Source organism: Wyeomyia smithii, chromosome 3, assembly GCF_029784165.1.
Source record: "Wyeomyia smithii strain HCP4-BCI-WySm-NY-G18 chromosome 3, ASM2978416v1, whole genome shotgun sequence".
In the NCBI taxonomy this organism is placed as follows: domain Eukaryota; kingdom Metazoa; phylum Arthropoda; class Insecta; order Diptera; family Culicidae; genus Wyeomyia; species Wyeomyia smithii.
This window is the reverse complement of record NC_073696.1, coordinates 173,958,419-173,970,530: the sequence shown is the minus strand read 5'-3', so window position 1 is coordinate 173,970,530 and position 12,112 is coordinate 173,958,419. Positions and strand designations below refer to the sequence as shown.

At 40.0% G+C, this 12,112-nt stretch overlaps 1 protein-coding gene across 8 annotated transcripts in view; it reads left to right on the top strand.

The window, feature by feature from the left end:
• The window catches only part of LOC129726802 (cardioacceleratory peptide receptor-like), a 150,067-nt gene that overhangs the window by 27,666 nt on the left and 110,289 nt on the right, over positions 1-12,112 (top strand). The gene's annotated exons all lie outside the window — the stretch shown is intronic.

Below are 12,112 nucleotides of genomic sequence, written 5' to 3'. Positions count from 1 at the left end.
GAAACATGAGTGAGATTAAACAGTCTCCAGAACACGTTTCTTTCCATAACTTCTGAAACACAAGTTCAATCTTCATCAAATTCAAAAGTTAAGGGTTTTTTAGGTAGCCCGTTCATTTGAAATTAATTTTGTTCAAATCGGTTGTGTAGTTTCTGAGATATTACATTTTGATACATAACCTCTAAACTAGAAATCCGATTACAATAAAATTCAATAGGGTCTTGTGGGGCAACTAGACCTTTCATTTGCAATTAGTTTCATTGAAATTGGTCCAGCCGTCTCTGAGAAAATCGAGTGAGATTGGGAGAGCGTTACATACACACATACACACACACACACACACACACACACACACACACACACACATACACACAAACATACAGAAAATGCTCAGCTCGTCGAACTGAGTCGATTGATATACGAGATTCGACCCTCTAGAGCACTTTCATACCTTTGGTTTTTGCAGTGATTGCTATACCTTTCTAGGAGAAAGACAAAAAGGTATTCTAACTGAAACTTTTTCATGTTTGACTCGGTTTCATCGTTTTCTACCAGTTTTCAAGGGATTTAGGGGTTTTAGGAAATTGTCTAAATTTTTATTAAAATTAGTTAATTTGAAATTTTGCTGCATCGGTAATAAAATGAAAAAGTTTCGAGCTGAAAAATTAAAAAAGTTTCGAGCTAAAACTCGTTAAAACGGTTTTCCTAGAAACTTTGTTAAGACAACTGAACCACCTGATAGCTAAACACTGATAGAGGGTTTGTTTCCCATAGACAGTTAATTTTTTTATTAGGAACATCCAGGATAGGCAGTGTATGTTAATTTTATAGTTTTTTATACTAGCAGTTGAATGATATCCAGTTGGAATTTCCGAAAATGAGGTGAATACAATAATGCACTGAGCATAAATTTGTTAATAACAGTAATAATGGAAATACCAACTGTTGATATTCGCAAATTGCTGTTAAAAATTTATGGTTTGTGAGACAAACACGTCGAATAAGATCAAATATATTCATGTCAATTTTATTGCTCCCAGATACTTCCTCGTTTTCCCCTACTTGAACTACTATCTTTATGGCATGCAATATATATTTCTCATCCGGCGCCTGCATGTCAGGTCATAAAAATACACACACAGCTCCCCTCTATAAATACATATTTTTACACCAGCATTCTCAATTGATCAAAATCATCCAGCTAAATCTTTTTTATCACTGATGGTAAGCTAAAGAAAGAAAGGTTTTTTCTTTTGTTTTCAGTAAGCTTAAGAAAGTTAAATGTTTGAATTTTGTGTAGTTGTAATCAAACATTTGCTGTTTACTTTCTACAATCTCTACCGTATCATCCGTCTGATTTTATAAAAAATAGATTGTACAGTATGGAATTGAGAACATTTCACCGATTTATTAGCTTGAATAAAAAAATTAGCTATAAATAAATAATATATACAGTCCCTCTACAATTATGGGTCAGTCAACGTGTTGTCTGAATGTTCAAAAATGGATATAAAATCGGAAAAGTTATCAACTACGAATGTTTTACTATCTACCTCTGTGTTCTGATGTGTACTTTTAATCAATAGTTAGTTTCACTGCAGTTGATGCGTGTAAATCGGTTGGGAACTTATGGGTCACTTTTGGCATTCAGTCTATAAAATCTTCAAAATACATAACGCAAGTTATCTTATTGTTGTAAAAGCTTGATAATAAGTTATTTTATTCAGTCTTGGTGCATTATCACGTAAAAGTAATAAAAATAGCCAAAATATGGACTGACCCACAATTGTGCACCGCAAAATTTAACATTACTACAATTATGGGTCACTTCACTTATTGCACCGAGCAGAATTATAGTTTTTAGTGACATTTTCAACTTTAAATCATTTGAATCGTACAAATGAGGTTACAAGAGAGTTACAAAAAATACCACTGCTAATGAAAATTGTTCAGTTTCGTGAGAATCGACGTATTTGCGTAAAAGTGACCCATAATTGTAGCTGACCCATAACTGTGGAGGCACTGTAAGTCAGAGAGCATTACTGAAAAATAAATATATTCATTATAGAGACTTTTATCATTGAAAAACGTAAATAATCGTGTTTAGTGGAGCTTCATTATTGTATCATTGGTTTGATATATTTCGTGGAAATCACTTTCTAAAGTATTTTTTATCTGGTACATGCGAGTGTTCTGAGTGAAGCAGCAAAATTAGTCTAAATTCTGCTTTGGAGGCAAATTGGATATACCCAAACATTAACTCAACCGAAGAATGTTATTATGAATTGACGTTAGTCTGACAGTCAACTCTGTAAACTCAGTTCATAGTTGGTGTAATCGAGCACAAGCAATATGATAATGTTATGGTATGACATTCAGCTCTGGTAGTAAACAGAACCGAACTACTCGGTTGTTCGAGGCAAATGCTCCTTAGAGAATTAGAAAGTTTTTCAGCTTTATTTGCCATTTTATTATCAGTATCAGCGAAAATTAACCCCGAAGAAAATGTCATCACTAAAAGTTTCCATTGTTAATTGGCTGTGGAATGAATAAATATGTGCAACAATGCAGTTCTCAGCAGGAATCCACTAACCAATGATTTGTGGATTTGTTTCTTGGTTTTTCGTTCATGCTACCTGTTCATTTATTTATGCTGTTATCCACAACAATATAGGCACAAACGGATTTTTGCTCCACTCTGTGCGAAATATTGTATCAATCAAAAGGGCATTGACCACCTCAAATAATCTTAATACTTGTTATTTACTCATTACGCAAACCATTTGGCGACCGGCTGGAGAAAAATATTTCCAAAGTTTACCGGAAAACGAACCAACACTCAAAGACACGCAGAGAGACAAATAAACTTCTGGTTTCGGGATTTCTGTTAGATTTACTGCTTCAGCTCGTGCGAAAGAGCAGTCTTGGGGATTATAGTGTTGGTTGGTGTGGTTCGGATTTGCGCCTACCCTGCCTTCGCTCAGTTCAAAAGTCCTGAAGAAAATCCGCAACCGGCGTGTGATCAATAAAAATTAATTTCCCCATTGTTGCGTGAATTAGTGTGAGGGCTTATTGTGATATATAGCTGGTAGCTTGGAATGGGATAGGAAATATGCTTTCAGTTTCTCGGAAAGTGGTGGACAAATTGATACTTCTCTCGATAATCCCCTATACTGTCGAATTTTTATTCAACTGGCTTGATTTGGTATTAACACTAAATGTATTGAATACTGTATTCTACTCCTCACAACCATCAATTCTACGGTTTTCGAGTTGAAACTTTTTATCTGAACATAGCTGCATTAAAATACATCGTTTACGCATGATGCTTATGATTCACGCATAATGATAATCTTTTTCATTAGTTAGTTCTAAGCTGTGCAATGCAAACTGCCACTAAAATAATATTTTCACATATTTTAAATAATTGAAGTTTACCACCAAGAAAGGATTTAGAGAAAAACCGAGACGCTCCACGACCAGCAATTAAAATTGTCCTCTTTTACGGCCATTTCGGATCTTTCAGAGAACGGAGGCTAGCAACAAAGGATAAACAACATGTGGATATAGTTTTGTGCTTGTGATTGCAGATACGAAATTAGAATTCGGTTCTCAAATTAATTCGTGTTTTCTTTGATTTATTGTCCAACCAAACCATTACTGCGATTGCACAATATACAATGTGTTCTATTCGTCAATCTTCATCTTCATCTGCACACGTGATTTTTTGATAAAAAATTCTGGATATCTTCCCGGTTTTGGAAATACGCATATCAGAGGTATTTGACCATTTCTAGCTGTTTTACTGAAACTGAAAATTGCCACCTTGGATTTGAAAAATGGGACCGATTTCTGGACTTAAAATATCATTTTGGTTCAGGAAATAACGACTGATCCGGAGCAGACATGCATGCATGTCTGAAGCATGCTGAATTAAACATACTACGAACAATCCAGAGAATGATACGAATCGGAACAATCGGTATAGACCTAGACAAACGCAAAAGGACAACGATTGGAAATTTGGCACTTGGAATGTTAGGACTCTGCCCGAACCGGCACGCGCGGGCATCTTGGCCAGAGAGCTACAGAAGGCAAAAGTGGAGGTAGCAGCCATACAAGGGGTGCATTGGCCTAAAATCGGAGAACGTGAATTCCGGGCGGTTGATCCGAATTTCGAATCCGGCGCCGGAACTTCTTTCATGTACCACATATACTACTACTGGCGGTGACAGAGCGGAACGTGGCGTCGCTTTTTTGGTACTAGAAACCAAATGAAGCGTGTAATTAGGTTGAGGCCTATTAATGATCGTCTATGCGTATTGAAGATCAAGGGCAGATTCTTCAATAACAGCCTTATCAACGTGCCGACAAACGATAAACCCGACGACGTAAAGAAGGCGTTCTATGAGCCACTTGAGAAGGTGCCCACCAGTGCTGAGAATATTCACTGTCATGATATTCAAAAGCATCGATTTTCAGCCGTCTTTATATTGATAATCATACTACCCATGCGACCGTTGATATTCATGATACCAAACAACCGGTGAACACCGACAAGATAAACTTTAACGCTCGTGTTGATATTTTGATCGTCGAAAATAAAAATCATATCAAAATAGTGAAAATCAAAATTAACCTTATTCGACCATTTATACTGTACTGGGCAATGTACAGTAGGCCATCCCTTATTTTAGAAAAACGGGCGAAATCATGAATTCAACCTCTCAAAATGTTCGTCTTGACAAGCTGAAGAAAATTATTACGGATTGCGTAGCCAGCTTAGGTCCCGTAGCCTGCAGGTCCGTACGAAATTTGCCCTCTATAGAACTCTGATCCTCCCGATTAATGTCCGTAGAGCACCAAGACATGAATCGTGGACGTTGAGAGATTGGAGTCTTTGAGCGAAGAATTCTGCGATTAATACTCGGAGGCAAACTAGAAAATATGGTGTGGCACAGGCGCAAGAATCACGAGCTGTACGAAGTTTGCATGTGTGCTGTCGACTACGATGTCAGAGCAGCGGGTGTAAAGGGAGACTGGAGAGGAGCAGCCCAAGACCGAGTTTTGTGGAGGCGTTTTCCGAATTCGGCATATAATCTCAACGATCTGTCGTCATAAAAATGAAAGTAAGTAAAGGTACCCGTTTTGATGTACAGTTTTCTCAGTTTACCCCATTGGCATATGGCCTGCCAGAGTCTTCCGGCACATCAAACCGTGATTTGGCAACATAGAACTCCAGTTCCGGTATATGCTTTGCTTCTGCTTTGATGAAGGTTTCGTCATCCACTGGTCATCTATCCGGTTTCGTTAACCACACTCGAAAAAGCTCCCTCGCGCGGGATTTGGCCGCCGAATACGCGAAGCCCAGCTCGTTTCATGGTTTGCTGAACGAACCAGGCGGAACACTTTGCCTTCAGCGCCGCGTCGCGAATCGAAAGGTTCGGATTACGCTTGAAATAATCCAATACCTTCCGGGCCTTCACAGGGTCAGCCGCCACTCGGATCTCTGGGACTCCAGTCTTTGCTGAAATACATCTCCCCGCAGGACCAGCAGAGCGATCTAGGCGTTTCATAGGAGAAACTTTCGCTACGTGACCGATGATTGAGCTTTGAATCGTTGTTGTCAGCAACGAAATTTACCGATGACGCATTTTCCACCATGACGGTGTCCTGTTTGAGGTTTTTAAGGCTGTGACTTCGCCGCACAACTTGCTGGGGGGTCAGATCCTTCGCTTCATTCAGTTTGTTGTTTAGCCGCATCCTGGTCTCAGCATCTTGTTTCGACTTGAGGTCGCACACAAAAGTTAAACATTTAAGCCGCTCCTCCGTTAATTCTGAAAGTTTAAAATCAACGCAGAACTTATTCACCTCGCACGATTAAGCGCTTTCCTTTTTAGTTTTTTGGAATCAGTTTTACCGTCGCCAGAAGAAGGCATCCATGTCAAACAAATCGGTATATCGCGAAAACCTTGCGACAAATGTATTTTCGCTTCTTTATTGTACGAAAACTCCACCATGTTGCTCGTGAGGGAATCGAAAAATGCCTTATCGCGGGACAGATTTGTTATAGATGCTTGCGCAGCAATCAGCTGCTTTGACATTTGACTCATGTTAAAGAATTTACAAATAATACATTGCCAGGCTATCGAAATACATGAAATTCAAAATCGTTGAAATTTATCACCCTCTATAGCTTCCACATACCGAATTTAAAGACATTGCTCATCCCTCTCCCCAAATACGAATGACCCCCCCCCCCCCCCCCCCCGTACGCCCAAAAATCCGAAAATGAATTGACACCCTCCCCCTTGCCTACGCTTATGAGATGGAGCGATACTAAAATTTTTGTGTTACTCACCATACCCGAAAACCCCTATGTACAAATTTTAAATAGTTTTTGAGTCTATAGGGAGCAGACAGACATTTGCATTTATAGGTATCAGAGCTCCGAAATCTCACATTCAATGCTTGGAATACATCTGAAGTGAAGCTAAATGTGCACTCACTTTCACCCTTTGCAGTAATACTGAATTGATTCTAGTTACCCTTATCCCAAATTGAACGCTTTACTGATTTGGCAGGTGTTACTTTCTGTCAATGTTTTGCCATTCAATCATGCAAGAAAGTAATCAGGAAATGATCAGGCTCAGCTATCATTGGGTGCTGTACAGGATGAAGCATGATTCTTTAAATTAGGCGACATCCATGAATTACGTAACGCAAAAAAAAACCCAATTTTCGGACCCCCACCCCCCATATGTAACGAAATGTAACGCCAACACCTACCCCCAAATAAAAATTACGTAACGCTATAAAAGAATTTGCTTAATAAAAATGCTCGTTTCCAGAGATCCAGAGATTTTTTGTTACGTAACGTTGATCTTACCTCCCCCTTCTCCTATGTAACAAATCGTAACAATTAAGGATACCCCCCTTCCCCCTATGAGCGTCGGATGCCGCCTGAGTGTTACTATAGAACCATTTCACAAGAAACCAATAGCTAATAAAGGGTGATTTTTTAAGAATTTGGTTTTTCTTTAAAAAAACGCATGAAAATTACAAAAGTGTATAAAATCTTTAATTGAGCCGACAAATTGGTTTAGGCCATTTACTTTTTAAAGATAATTTCATTTAAATGTTGGCCACGGCTACGATTTAAATGGTCCATTCGAAAAGTCCAATTTTGGGTCACATTTTCGAGCATTTCGGCTGGTATCTCGCGAATAACGCGTGTAATGTTGTCTTTCAAGGCTGGAATTGTTGTTGGCTTATCCGCATAGACGAGAGACTTAACGTAGCCCTAAATAATCTAGCGGTGTTAAATCGCATGATCTAGGCGGCCAATTCACCGGTCCATTTCGTGAGATGAATTGCTCACCGAGCTCATTCCGCAATATGTCCATTGTTTCGCGCGATGTGTGGCACATTGCTCCGTCTTGCTGAAACCACATGTCAACAAGACCCAGCTCTTCCATTTCGGGCAAAAAAAAGTCAGAAATCATCGCGCGATAGCGAGCGCCATTGACCGTAACGTTGCGATTTAGATCATCTTTGAAGAAGTACGGACCAATGATGCCTCCAGCGTGTAAACCGCACCAAACCGTGCATTTTTCTGGGCGTTGACGGTTGCTCTTCGATCCAAATGCGGCAATTTTGCTTGTTAACAAACCCATTCAACCAGAAATGAGCTTCGTCACTGAACACAATTTTGCGCGAAAAAAAATATTCACAGAGGACGAATTTTGGTAATAAAATTCGATTATTTGTAAGCGTTGTTCAGGCGTAAGTCTGTTCATGGTGAAATGGCAAAACCAAACTGAGTACATTAGACTTTGACAGCTGTCGGAATTTCCGCGTAAACTGTCAAATCTGAATACACAAAAACTAAATAGCAAAAAATCACCCTTTAGTTATTTCAGCACCAGGACTTGGAAAATAACTATCAATCCAGCGAATTGATACAATTTTGAACAGAGACTTCAGTCAAGCAAGCATAAAGTAGTTGATATTTGATCATGCTTTAATAAGACAGATGTCTGAGAAGCTATTGTCCGCCCCCATTCCCCCGCCGTTATCTATACCGCGCAGAAGCAAACGTCCCAGAGTTGTATCACCCAGCGACACTCCGAAGCGGGTGACAATTCAAACAAAATTGATTGTTGGCACGCGGTCTACTGATAATATGCCGAAAAAAATTGAAACTGTACCTAAGCCTGCTGAAAAATTCTGGATTTACTTGTCGAGAATTGCCCCACAAGTGTCCGAAGATGAAGTTGCTGCTCTAGTCGAGGAATGTATACCAAATTCTCAGCCGGTAGTAAAAAAACTTGTTAAGAAGGATGTCGATCTGGAAGCGTTGGCGTTCGTTTCGTTCAAAGTTGGAATAGAACAATCATTGAAAGATCAGTCGCTCAACCCGTCTATTTGGCCCAAGGGAATATATTTTCGAGCCTTTGAAGATCGCCGTGCATATAAGGATTTTTGGAATCCAAATGCATTAAAATTTCCCCGAATCAACCCACTGAGCCCGCAACAATCGCCTGCGGGGCTGCACCATTCCGTTACATAGACTACCATGAATATATAGACTCTCAACCACCGGTGGACACGAGGGGCCAACGGGCCCCCATACCAGATAAGTTAATAAATTCAACAGAAATTCAAAAAAATCACGAAATTCTCATCTCCCAAAGCTCAACCTGCAGTACAAATTCCGCAAAGATACCATGTACTAATGACAAAAATGAAACGAAGACTACGACGCTGGATAAATGCGAGCACGCAACTCGCTCATCGCTGCGAATGAATGAGCATAGACACCACGATTGTTTTCCCCCAGGTAAACACCAAGAATGTATATGTTCTTCAGGAGCTAGGTGCTCGGATTCTGCCGTCGTTGAAAATCGATCCGCTTTTCAGGCAAATTCTACTGCTGAGCATTGCGTTGATGTCGGGCCATTGGATTGCAACCTGCGTGAACAGAAACATCTTCAATTCTTTTACCAGAATGTGAGAGGGCTACGTACGAAAATAGATGAGCTTTTTGTTGCTGCTTCGGATGCCGAACATGACGTCGTCGTCCTCACTGAAACCTGGCTAAATGATCAAATTAGTTCCCTTCAGCTTTTTGGACAAATGTACACAGTTTACCGCAACGATCGTAACACAGCAAGTACAGGTAAATCTCGTGGTGGCGGGGTCCTCGTGGCTGTATCAAACAGATTACAGTCCAGGCGAAGATCTAGTCCCGAATTTGATTTCGAGCAATTATGGGTGGACGTTCGCGCACACGACACTAACATTTGTATGGGCGTTGTATATATCCCTCCCGATATCGCAGATAACGCATCTGTGATGCAAAATTATATCGACTCAGTGCTTGCTGTCACGGACTCACTTCAAACGCATACCACTCACCTTCTATTCGGTGATTATAATCAACCAGGCCTTGTTTGGAAAGCCAGCCACTCTGGTCGCGTCTTTGCAGATCCTGCTGATTCGAATTTTAATAGTTCCAGTGTTGTACTGTTGGATGGGATGTCTCTACTCAACATGTCTCAAATAAGCACAGTTAAAAACACTCGAAATCGCACCCTTGATCTCGTTTTCGTCAACGATGAATCCGTTTTGAACTGCAATATTGCCGAAGCATGCGACCCATTAGTTGGCATTGATGCTCATCACCCACCAGTCTCTGTCTCATTAGCTTGCACGCAGCCAGTTTGCTTTGAAGAGTTGTCTGAAACTAAGCAATACAACTTCTCTAAAACCGATTTTGATGGACTTCAGAGGGCTCTACTTGCAGTCGATTGGGAAACTTTGCTAAGCCGCGCACCTGATGTCAATAGTTTAGTTGATATATTTTCGCACACGCTCAAACAGCAATTTTGTAATTTTGTACCGGCACCACGCCCCCAGCGAAAGCCTGTTTGGTCTAATCGACATCTTCGTGAGCTAAGACGACTAAGGGCAGCGGCACTTCGGAGATACGTCAAACGACGAAACGCAATGACTAAACTTTCGTTTACTACTGCAAGCAAAAATTATAAAATCTACAATCGTTTCCTTTATTCTCAGCATGTACTACGCACTCAATCTGAGCTCAAACGAAGCCCAAAACGATTCTGGTCATTTATAAACAGTAAAAGAAAAGAAAGTGGACTTCCTACCAGTATGTTTCTTGGGAATGAAAACGCGGAAACGCTTGATGGTATATGTTCTTTATTCAAGAAACACTTTTCAAGCGTATTCAGTTCAACTACTGCTAATACATCTCAAATGGAGAATGCACTGCACGACGTTCCTCATAACGTGGTAAACCTGAGTAGCTTATGTTTTACTGATGAAGAAGTACTGAAGGCCACCACAAAATTGAAACCTTCAACTTCCACTGGACCTGACGGTATTCCGGCCATTATTCTGAAAAAATGTGCCATCGCGCTCTATGTACCGTTGAGGATAATAGTCAACAAATCGCTTTCGCAAGCGGTATTTCCTGACTGCTGGAAGAAGTCTGTTATGTTCCCGGTTTATAAAAAAGGCGACAAACACGATGTAACGAACTATCGAGGAATAACCTCACTATCCGCTGGATCAAAATTATTTGAGATTCTCGTCGGCAACGTTCTACTTCGTAAATTCAAGACATATATCTCGTTAGACCAACATGGCTTTTACCCCGGTAGATCGACCACTACTAACTTGTTTCAGTTCACATCTAATTGTATTAAAAACATGGAGAACGGGATGCAAGTTGACAGTATTTACACCGACCTGAAGGCTGCGTTTGATCGTGTTGATCACACCATTCTTTTGGCCAAAATTGAACGTCTCACAAAGTGGCTGAAATCATACCTCGTTGACCGCACACTCTGCATAAAGCTAGGCAACACCGAGTCAGACAATTTCGTTAACTTGTCGGGTGTGCCTCAGGGGAGCAACCTTGGACCACTCCTTTTTTCAATTTTTTTCAATGATGTTTGCAACGTCATTCCACCAGGCTGTAAACTTATCTATGCTGACGACTTGAAACTTTTTCGCGTAATTCGTACTAAAGCAGACTGTAGAGAACTGCAACAATATCTGGATAATTTTTCTGACTGGTGTAATCGTAATTTACTGATAATCAGTGTTTCAAAATGTCTTGCAATTTCTTTCACGCGGAAAAAAAATCCGTTTTCGTGGAACTATAATGTATCCAGAGAAAATCTTGAAAGAGTATCGGTAGTCAAGGATTTAGGTGTACTGCTTGATTCACAACTAACCTTCAAGCACCACTACTCTCATATCATTGCGCACGCTAGTAAAAACCTGGGTTTCATCATGAGAATAGCCAAAGAGTTTACCGATCCGTTTTGCTTGCGATCGCTTTATGTTTCTCTAGTTCGTTCCATTTTGGAAACATCAGCTATAGTATGGAGTCCCTACACTGACATTTGGACCAAACGAATTGAATCAGTACAGGCCAAGTTTCTTCGTTATGCTTTAAGATCACTCCCATGGCGTAATCCTGATCAATTACCACCATATGCCAATCGATGCCAATTACTTGGTATTGACACACTGGCAAAGAGAAGAGATGTGTTCAGGGCCGTATTTGTGGGAAAATTACTGATCGGCGAAATAGACGCTCCAAACATTCTGTCTGAAATTCACGTGAATGTGCCCTACAGAAATCTGAGGTCACGACACTTCCTGCGTCTTCCATTTCAACGCACTGAATATGGTCAAAACGAACCCATAAGGGGGATGTGTAGCGTCTTTAATAATGTGTTTGAATTGTTTGACTTCAATGAATCAAGTGTTACTTTAAAAAATAGACTTAAGCGAATGTCATAATGTGTTAACCTTAACTTCTAGATTTACTATAGTTAAGCATAGTCAGTGTCAGCTTTGTAGTATTAATGTGCCATTGTTAGACTTAATTCATGATTTGTAAATGTTAAATCAAAAGATGCAGGGTTTTTACGCGCACTTGAGGGTTTCGCAAGGAATTCCTCAAATGGGCTTTTCCCCGCCACATTTCATTAAGACCTAAAAAGTCAGATGAAGAATAAATAAATAAATAAATAAATAAATAAATAAATAAATAAATAAATATTTGAACGAA